The 9,535-nt window shown below is 37.7% G+C and overlaps 1 protein-coding gene across 1 annotated transcript in view; it reads right to left on the reverse strand.

Moving 5' to 3' along the window:
• LOC125289084 (basement membrane-specific heparan sulfate proteoglycan core protein-like) overlaps positions 1 to 9,535 on the reverse strand; it is a 947,802-nt gene that overhangs the window by 131,908 nt on the left and 806,359 nt on the right. The window lies entirely within an intron of this gene.

The raw sequence follows: 9,535 nt of genomic DNA on the forward strand, positions 1-9,535 counted from the left end.
GTTCGAACCCCGACCAGTAGGCACGCCTGAAGTGCCCTTGAGCAAGGCACCTAACTGCTCCCCGAGCACCGCTGTTGTTGCAGGCAGCTCACTGTGCCGGGATTAGTGTGTGCTTCACCTTACTGTGTGTTCACTGTGTGCTGAGTGCACCTCACAGTGTGTTTCACTAATTCATGGATTGGGATACATGCAGAGACCAAATTTCCCTCAAAAGAGTATATTCTTATACTTATACAGTATATTAGCACATTTGCACAACCTGCTGGACTGTGGTCGTACTTGATGCTTAATACCTTATACTCAGTACCAATGGCTGTAATCCTTTTACCTCAACCTATTCTTGCACTGACATAGTTTTTTTTTTATATTGTGTACTGTATACATTATTATGACCGCCAGGCATATAGGTTTAGTCAGATTTTTTTTTTTTTTTTTCGCATGTCCAAATTTCCGTCAAGGATTCCGGGACACTGAAAGACCGGGTAGATCTAAACTTGGTGGGCATGTAACCCCACATGGATAGCATGGAACCATCGTTTTTCGTTTTGATCTGTAGCCCCCCCGCTGGACTGCACCCCCTGAAAGGAGGGTAGGGCAGACACAGTTTTCTGTGAATATCTCGAGAACCGTAAGGTTTAAGAGGACCTTTTTTTTTTGTATGTTGATCTCAAGGGGCCATGTCAACCCATTCCAAAACCACTCATTTCATGTATAGCGCAACCTAGTTAAACACAAAAAAGTAAAAATTAGGTGTTGTAATCGCAGGTATCTGTGACCTAACATACTGTAGTCAAAACTGCATGAAATTGGAAGTGTAGGATCATTATGACACCCTCTGTATGCACGCCAAGTTTTGTGGAATTCTGTTCATGGGGGGCCACACAATAAATTCATTTATGTTACTATACACCAACTGGCCTGTAGGTGGCCGGAGACAGTTTTCTGTGAATATCTCGAGAACCGTAGGGCCTAGGAGGTCCACCTTTTTTTTGTATGTTGGTCTTAAGGGGGCATGTCAACCCATCCCATTACCACTTATTTTATGTGTAGCGCCACCTAGTTAAAAATTAAAAAGCAAAAAATTAGGTGTTTTCATCACAATATCTCTGGCTGACATGGTCAAAACTGCACGAAACTGAAAGTGTTGGATCATTACGACACCCTCCGAATGCATGCCAAGTTTTGTGAACTTTCGTTCATGGGGGGCCTTACAATAAAATAATTTATGTGTACATTTAGTGACCGTACACCAACAAGGATTCCCGGGACACTGAAAGACCGGGGTACACAAAACTTGCTGGGCATGTAACCCCACATGGATAGCATGGAACCATTGTTTTTCGTTTTGATCTACAGCCCCCCCGCTGTACTGGACCCCCCGAAAGGAGGGTAGGGCAGACACCGTTTTCTGTGAATATCTTGAGAACCGTAGGGCCTAGGACGACCAATTTTTTCTGTATGTTTGCCTCCAGGGGTCATGTTAACCCATTCCATGTGCACACATGTGCATAAACAGATACACACGCACACACATACATTCACAGTAATCATACGTATGACACATACTCACACAGTAGACATATGTACGCATGCATGCACATGCACAACACACATACGCAGGCAAACACACAAGCACGCACACACACATAAAGATAAACATGTACACGCACACATGCACACAATTCAAGAATTTCTCAGAATTATGAACAGACAAGATGGGGGTGGGGTTGTATAAAATGAATTTTACATGTGAAATTATGAACTAATCATGTTTTGGTACTTGTTGTCTAGCAGATACCAGTGAGAATTGAGTGTGGATAATGCAATTTAGTGAGACAGTTAGAATCATATAGGCCTTTCAGCATGATTTATTTTTGTGGAAAAAATGTGCTGGACTGGGCGGCAGTCATATTTTGTACCGCTCTGCGGTACATCTAGTTCTCTTATATGTCCATATTACTATCCCCACCCTTTCAACGGTATATTGCATCTCTCTCGTGTCTGTTCACGGGTCCACGACCATGGCACCCTTGACAGGGACAATAAAGTGAACATCCTCAGTTGCACACTGAATTACAGGCTCAGTCCCTGCCCTGTCATGCTTGATCATCGTTAAGCGCACCATGTTGATATTTGATTTAGTTTTTATTTAGTATTTAGTATTTTAGTATCATGTTTATCTTCTACTGTCTCTACAGTGGAGTTTGTATGTATATTACTTTTTCTGCTGTAAGTGCATGTTGTGTGTGATGTCTGTATGCTGAGACCTTGAATTTCCCCTTTGGGATCATTAAAGTATCTATCTATCTATACTACAGAACGAGGTTGATTGCTTATTCAGGTAACATTGGGAGTTACCATGATCTCAAAAAATGTTACTTCAGAAGTAATGCATGCAGTAAAGCTTTCTTTTAGAGATCAGCTTACTGGGGGAAGACATTAACTTTGCTTGTTTTTTTTTTTCTTACCTAGTCGTATATACACTGATGTATGGTGTCTGCTCTCTGTTCCATTGTCATATCAAATACAAATTGGATTTATTGTGACTGTTGTGTGCTGCATAGCTGGTAATGTGATCCTGGAGAGTCCTGTCCATCCTGTGACTGAGGGAGATCCTCTGACTCTGCGCTGTAAATATCGCGACCAGCCATCACACATCAGTGCTGACTTCTATAAAGATGGGACACTCCTGCAGACCTCCACCACAGGAGAGATGACCATCCCTGCAGTCTCAAAGTCACATGAAGGCCTCTATAAGTGCAGGAACCCAGAGAGAGGAGAGTCACCAGAGAGCTGGATCATAAAGGGTAAAGCTTAAATAATCATATGTTCAATGATTTCATGCAAAATAACATGACATACACACTGCAAGAAATGATATCTTACCAAGTGTTATAATCTTATATTAAGATAAAATCTAGTATTGTATCTAGAATTATTTTCAGTATGAAGATACTTACTTTGAGCTTTCTAAAGATTTAAGAACAGAGTCTTAAATTAAGATAAAATTACTTCCACTAGCAGATACATTTACTTGTTTTTATGTCTTAATTGAAGAAGATTTTGACTTATTTTAAGTCAAATAATCTTACAAGAAAACTTAAAGTAAGTATCTTTATACTAAAAGCAATGCTTACAACGTATATTTTTCTATCTTAATATAAGATTATAACACTTAGTAAGATATCTTTTTTTGCAGTGCATGCAATTCCAGCCTCAAATTCCAAATCTGTCGAGCCAATGGCAGTGAAGGTGGTCACTGGACTGGTTGTCATCTCTGCCATGCTTAGACTATCAGTTTGGATGTATGGTAAAGAAGCCACAAGGTGAACACTCAAGAGTGCCCACATTGTTGTCTGATTTCTATGTAAATCATAAAGGATTGATGTGTTGTCTCTTGTTCCACAACAGGACCTGCCACACAGGCATCTGTGCTGTAAGTTATTTTTGCATGGGTACAACAACTTTTATAGGGTGGTAATATTGCAATGAATTATCATGCCAAGATGTCCATATAAAATATGTTCTAATTTCTCAGAATAGGCATTATTTATTTCTACATGGCATCTATTTCTGGTACAACTGATGTTCTAGTACTCTGTTTCCCTCTAGGGGTCAGCAATGCCAGAACACCAATCAGAATCCGGACCAGAGTCAGCCTGGAGGAAGTAATGGGGCTGCATCAGAATATGTGCCAATGAAAAGAGGTACCACATACATACAAGGGCAAATGTAATCACTGCATGTCATAGTAGCATTCGTGTATGTGGAATATTGAACTCTGAAATCTCTTCCAGTTATAGATACTACACATACCTATGCCAACCTCAACCTAAAGTGTGTGCCTCAGCAAAGAGGTGAGTTTATTTGATGAATATTTTCACACATTTTCTCACATCATAGTTAGGGGGTACTCAAATTATGTCATTATGTCAAGTGACCTGTGAGTACGCACTTAGTCTTAACTCTCTTAATTACAGAACCAAAATAAGACAATGGAATGTTGAAAACGAATTAATATATCATGTCTGTTACTTAAAAGAATGACAGCACCATTAACTACTGCTGTGTTTTCTAACTAACATTTACAATCACAAAAAAATAGCTGAATAAAAACAAATGTGTTTTTTTTTTTTTTTAATTGAAGGAATCTTTCTTTTCCCATCTCTAGATAGCAAATATGTATATGAAGTAATGGCTCCTATAACAGCAAGAGCAGACATCCAGAGAAATGGAGCCTGACTGACTGTGTCGAAATCCAAGCACAAAATGTGATGTTTTGCCTCAGCTGTCCCAGTATAACAACATATCCCTGATGGTGATTGTGCAAGTTTTTTTATCAGATCAGTCTAATAGTAGAACGGTGTTGATTCAAGTTAAGACAATTTAATTAGATATTTTGTGGCATAATAGTTTACGTTTTGCAATTGATTTCAATTTGGCCAGAATCCTGTCATCAGAATTTAAAAAATAAAAAAAGTGTAGTAGTTTATTTTTGAGTATCTTTGAGTGTCTTAAAGTGCTAGACAAATTAAGTGTTTTATTATTATCTACTTGTACTGTACCAACTTTTATTTAAAAAAAGAAATGATGTGAATAGCATTTACATATTAAACATTTGTAATTTTAATTTATGTGAAATGCCTTCTCATTTGTAGGTTACATTAGATATGCCAATAGTTTAACAGGGCAATGGTTTGGTCTAATTAGGGTTATGGACAATATTTGACAACATTTTGGCAGAATGCTTACAGAGACTGCCGCAGAATCACTGATGGCGACTAGGGGTGTAAATCTCTCATGTAAAAGACGATACGATTTGCATCTAGATACATGGGCACGATTCGATACAAGAAAAGATACATGTTTATAAAAAACGATTCAGTACGATTTGATGCGATGCGATTCGATGCAGTTCAAGAATGGAAAGCATTCTGAAAGATTTTTTATCATTTGCTCAGGGTGCACATTAATTTTATATTATCAATTATCATGGTCATGGTTGTCAATTAGGCAAAACAAATGTGTGAATATGATTATCTAAACTGAGGTTTGTTTCATATACTGTATTGAAATTAAAAAAGAATAGTCTACATTTCAGTCAAACACAGCAGCCAAATACAACATAAAAATACATTTTTATAGACTTTATAGATCTTTCACAGATTTTATAGAGTTATATCTGATTATTTTCATGGAGCTGTAGCCTTGTTGAGGTAAGACAATACCAAAATAAAAGTGCTTAAGAAACTCTTGGCCTTTTCTCATATAGCCTAGCCTACCCTACAAGAATAAAATAGGCCTACAAATCAATGAACTCTCTGGACTTATTATGTTCCAACAGTAGACCTAATGCAGAAACCTATAATGCCACAAGTCTGAGTGAATATTAACAAAATCATTGGCTAATAATTTGTGCATTGTTTTAGCAGCAAGGGCCAAATTATTATTTAACATTAAGGAAATCCCTTCACCAAAGGTAAGGCTACTCTGCAGACTATCGTTGCTGTTTAGGAATGCTATAAGTGTTTAATTTCGTGCTGGATTTCGAAAAACAAAAGCCGACCGAGTGCAAGTTGTCACATGCTTAAGTTGCAGTAGATGTATGGGTAATGAGGTCATTTGACAACTTTGGGCAATGAATGTAACCAAAAACGAACTGCATTACCCACAATTCCGTACCACGTATAGTTTCAAAACCGGAAGTGGGATGAACGCGCTGCTTGGAACGTAAATGAGAGTCTGAGCGAGCAGAAAACGTTGTTAACCGATTCATAACAAGTAAATCGATATAACGACCGGTTCATTTCAGTTTTTTCCGATACGGGGCTTCACGTAGCGATGTAGCCGTATCTTACACGTTAAAAACGGATACCGATACGTATCGGTTAATCTTTACACCCCTAATGGCGACCATAAGTTATGTTAGATGACGCAAGACGCACCTCAGGAAGATAATTGCATTGGCTGCAAAGGTTTTAGCGAGTCTTGAACATTTAGGGTCAGAACAGTACAGCAGTGGTAAATATTGTGATTAATTTGACTCCATAATATTGATAAATGTACCTCAAATATTGCCAAATAGTTTATCAGCTAAAGCAGATTAGTGGAATGATATACAAGAAGAGATATACAGTATGAATGGTGAATTAACAATTTATTAACCAGTAAACTATAAACTTAAATGTAACCGATATCACAAATGCAAGGTTAAATCAGATGGGCAAATACACTACAAACAAGTTAGATTCCAGTTGAACAAAGTAAACTTAATGGAATAAAACAAGTTAGATGTCAAATCCATCTGATAAACCAATAATGCATAAATGAATAACAAATAAATCCAAAAGAGAGAAAGAAAGAAAAAAAAAAAAAGAGAGATAGAGGGAGAGAGGCCAGAGAAAGAATGGCCTCCTGTGCAGGCAGAGCAGAGAGCAGAGTCCAGAACAAAGAGAAGAGAGGAGACATCTTTCTTACTTCCTTAAATATCCAACCAAAACAAAGACATTCTTAAGTTACATACCAAATATGAATTCACACCGAGACACTATTTTCATCTGGAGGCCTTAAACCATCGGGGGAATTTGCTTGTCATGGAAACAGAAAGTACAGGGAGTGTCCCCACAAAGCAGGGCTATTTGCCCCAAGTTCCAGAAATGCATAGTACCTTAACATTACATTGAGGCCATTCAAATTATACCAAACAAGAATATGTTGTCATTTCCCATTCAACAAACACATTCTAAATTTGTTCTAAAGATGTCTAAATTTGTTCTAAAGAGTTTAGGCCTCTCTTCATGAACCTAAGGAGAGAATGTGAAGAGGCACAGTAGAAAAAACAGTGACTTTTCACTTCAAACATATGCATAAACAGGGCCACAGCGAGTACACAGCCTTTTGTCAATATAAACATCTTTCTACTGATTTAGGTATGCAAAGTCCAGCCTTATAATTACGTTCACTTGAATGCAGATTCTGCCACTGATGCAGCTATCTTTAGTCATTAGTCACTTGTTCATCGTTAGTTGCTTATAATTCCTCCCTCATCCCTGGGAGTTGCACTACAGGATGGAAGAGGTATCCTGATACACATAATTAATGGACAATGCGGAGACAAAGAACCTCATGATGTGAAGCGAAGTTGCTATATAGAACCTGAAACCAGAATGTCCCTAGGACTAAAACAATGACATGAACATGTGTTTACATTCATGGTATACATACTGTACATGGTTTATTGCCATACACGGTTAATTAGAAGCCATTTTGCCTCTGGCAGTATGGCTGAAAACAATTATACTTCTCCACAGGGAAGTGTACTGTATGTGATGCATTATTTTGAACATTATCTGGCCAGTAGAGGTCAGAATGTAACAAATCACATTTACAGTATATTACAGTATTTTTGTTCCCACAAAAATCCATTACAAAAATACTAACTTCTTGAGCTTAATGCAAGTGGTATGTTAGTGTTTTTAGTGGGTCTAATGACTGAGTGTTTAAGTGAGTTGCTGCAGAGTGAGGATGTGACACAGGAAAAAGAAAACTCAAAATAGCTGCATTTGCTCACTAGAGGAGCGAACGCAGCCTCGCACAACATAACCACAAACACATCCTGTTTCAAAGACGTACCAGTGAGATCTTGGCTTGTGCTGAAAAACTGGAGGTCAGAGTGGTAAACAACAGAAGAACAAGATAGTCTCAGATAATTTTGGTGAAGTTTTATTCAGTCCTTCTCTATATGCAATTGTTGGGTATGACAGAATTTCTGGTTCTCTCACAGCCTCTCCATACTATACTTCTAAACGTCTATTTTTGTTTAAATCTGGTCCATTGAAATTGCAAACTCCTGGAAAATCTGTATGCTCTCTGCTTTGTCACCGGCTAGTGGTTATTTACAAAACAGTATTACAGATTGTTGAGGTTGATAGACAAAAGAAAAAAAAGAAGTTGACAAAAGAAGCAGATCATGTGACTGGATTAAGTATACATATGACAAAGGTGTGAAATGAAAACTGAACTGTCTGCAAATATCTCTGCACTCACAGAGATGGTAACATAGCAACACTAAAAAAACAGAAATACATTCTCTACTTAAACTAGTCAGCAATGCAATGCTTGAGAACAAAAAAAAGAGTATATGCACACACACACACACACACACACACACACACAAAGGGCTCATTTATAATGTAACCATGTGGTGCATAAGCACACAACAACTCAGAAACAGAGAGAGATGGAGAGTAAGGACAGCATGGGGGCCAGTCAAGTGTTTCTGCTGATATGTAAGTGGGACATCTATCCATCCATCTATATATATATATATATATATATATATATATATATAGATCATCATAGAAGCATCTCAAGGACCATTGATAGAAGTAGGATGCACCAGAGCTCAATTGCAAGTGTCATAATGAAGGGTCTGAATACTTATGTCAAGGAAATATCTCAGTCTTTTATTTTTTATAATTTTACAAAACACTCGAAACCTACTTTTTTAAAATGTTGGAGTATTGTGTGTAGATTGATAAATTGAAAAAAAAACTGAATTGAATCCATTTTAAGATGAATTGAAGTCTGAAACAAAAAAAAATGTGGAAAACTTGAAAGGGTCTGAAAACTTTCCGGTTGCACTATAAACATGAGCATGGAAGTTACGCGGTGGTGTTCACCAAGTACGCCCAGTGTAGCAGTGCCCTGGGTTTGTTGTGTATTGACTTTTTTTCTCTCTCTCTCTCTCTCTCTCTCAGCCCTCAGTTCATGTGTTATCACTGAACAAACAAAAGGTGAGTATCTTGGTGAGTTGAGAGGTACTTTGCCTTCTTAAATCTATCAGTGGAAGCAGAAAACAGTGCTGTGTGTTGGGTGTTTTCTTTTTCCAATAATCACCATATTTTAGATTCTTAGAAATAAATGCAATATGTTTCAGGCATAGATTGTATTTTTTTGTATTATTGAATTGTTTATTTAGATAGGGACAGTGCATATTAATGGATATCTGTACACAATGTAAATATGCTAGAGTTAGCACCATATACAGTAGCTAATTTTCATCTATTGTCCTTAGGCAAATACATAAACAAACATAATAACATAAAGTATATATGTGTATATATATGTATATACTCCATGGATTGTATAAAGTGTATATATATATATATATATATATATATATATATATATATATATATATATATATATATATATACATATATACTCTTTTGATCGTGTGCGGAAAATTTGGTCTCTGCATTTATCCCAATCCGTGAATTAGTGAAACACACTCAGCACATAGTGAACACACAGTGAGGTGAAGCACACACTAATCCCGACGCAGTGAGCTGCCTGCTACAGCGGCGCTCGGAAAGCAGTGAGGGGTTAGGTGCCTTGCTCAAGGTTATGTCGCTCAAGGGCACTTCAGCCGTTCCTACTGGTCGGGGATCAACCCTCCGGTTACAAGCCCAAAGCCCTAACCAGTAGGCCACGACTGCGCCCCAAGTAACAAGCATACAACACCCTCATAGTT

The sequence above is a fragment of the Alosa alosa genome, chromosome 24 (genome assembly GCF_017589495.1).
Source record: "Alosa alosa isolate M-15738 ecotype Scorff River chromosome 24, AALO_Geno_1.1, whole genome shotgun sequence".
In the NCBI taxonomy this organism is placed as follows: Eukaryota; Metazoa; Chordata; class Actinopteri; order Clupeiformes; family Clupeidae; genus Alosa; species Alosa alosa.